Source organism: Cricetulus griseus (assembly GCF_003668045.3).
Source record: "Cricetulus griseus strain 17A/GY chromosome 1 unlocalized genomic scaffold, alternate assembly CriGri-PICRH-1.0 chr1_1, whole genome shotgun sequence".
Lineage (NCBI taxonomy): Eukaryota > Metazoa > Chordata > Mammalia > Rodentia > Cricetidae > Cricetulus > Cricetulus griseus.
In genome coordinates, this window is record NW_023276807.1 from 47,668,329 (window position 1) to 47,669,887 (window position 1,559).

At 38.0% G+C, this 1,559-nt stretch overlaps 1 pseudogene; it reads left to right on the forward strand.

Annotated features, from left to right (window-relative positions):
• Positions 1-239: 239 nt before the first annotated feature.
• Positions 240-1,084, forward strand: LOC100772715 (annotated as a pseudogene).
• The last annotated feature ends 475 nt before the right edge of the window (positions 1,085-1,559 follow it).

Sequence of the window (1,559 nt, forward strand, 5' to 3'; positions counted from 1 at the left end):
TATATATTGTGCATTTTAGCTAATGTCAATATGTGATTTACCTAAATCATGTAGCACAGATTGTATACTAAAAATATGTAATCACTACTACAAACCTGTTTTTAAAAACATGATGTTGAGTTAAACAAAGAAGCACATCTTTGGTGAATGTGATAAAAGTATTATGCCATGAGAAAGAGCAAGGGTCGCGTAGACAGCGCTCCCCGCCCAGCTCGCATATCTCGCGGGCACTAACTTCAGCCCTTTTGGCTCTCTCAGCAGCACCATGGCGGTCGGCAAGAATAAGCGCCTGACGAAAGGCAGCAAGAAGGGAGCCAAGAAGAAAGTGGTTGGTCCATTTTCGAAGAAAGACTGGTACGATGTGAAAGCTCCTGCAATGTTCAATATTAGAAACATTGGGAAAGCACTAGTCACGAGAACTCAAGGAACTAAAGTTGCATCTGATGGCCTCAAGGGTGGTGTGTTCGAAGTGAGCCTTGCTGATCTACAGAATGACGAAGTTGCATTTAGAAAATTCAAGCTAATTGCTGAGGATGTTTAGGGCAAAAACTGTCTGACTAACTTCCATAGCATGGATCTTACCCGGGACAAAATGTGTTCCATGGTCAAAAAGTGGCAGACCATGATTGAAGCGCATGTTGATGTCAAGACAACCAATGGTTATTTGCTCCGTCTGTTCTGTGTTGGCTTCACTAAAAAATGCAACAACCAGATACTCAAGACTTCCTATGCACAGCACCAGCGGGTCCACCAGATCTGCAAGAAGATGATGGAAATCATGACCCGAGAAGTGCAGACAAATGACTTGAAGGAAGTGGTTAATAAATTGATTCCAGACAGCTTTGGGAAAGATATAGAAAAGGCTTGCCAGTCCATTTATCCTTTTCATGATGTCTTCTTTAGAAAAGTAAAAATGCTGAAGAAACCCAAGTTTGAATTGGGAAAACTCATGGAGTTCCATGGTGAAGGAGGTAGTTCTGGAAAAACTACTGGTGATGAGACAGGTGCTAAAGTTGAACGAGCTGATGGATATGAACCACCAGTCCAAGAATCTGTTTAAAATCCAGATTTTTAATAGTGACAAATAAAAGTCTTATTTGTGGAAAAAAAAGTATTATGCCACATAAGCTTCCCGTGGTCATTTTCATGGTTACATGACCTTTGGAAACTTTGCTTCTAAAACATAAACAAATGATAGTGGATTGAGGATTTTTATGCAAGTGCAATATCCTCTATCTAATTACAAACCAAGTACTGAAAGAAGGGATAATTTTGTTCAAGTGCAGGGATGCTAACAATTATTGCAAGCATAATGTTGAGTAAATACATCAGTACTTTAGAATAGCCGGTAAAATATAATATGTATATAAGATATAACTGAAAAATTTCAATTTAGTTATGTATTGTAAAATTGTTAGCATTTTTTGTTTCATTAAGTATAACATAATTACCAACACTCCCAAAAAAGGTACTTAAACAGAAAATTTGTTGCCCTGCTAATATCATGTTAATAGAGCAATTGCAATTAAGATGTTGGTAATACTGAGCACACTCAGTTA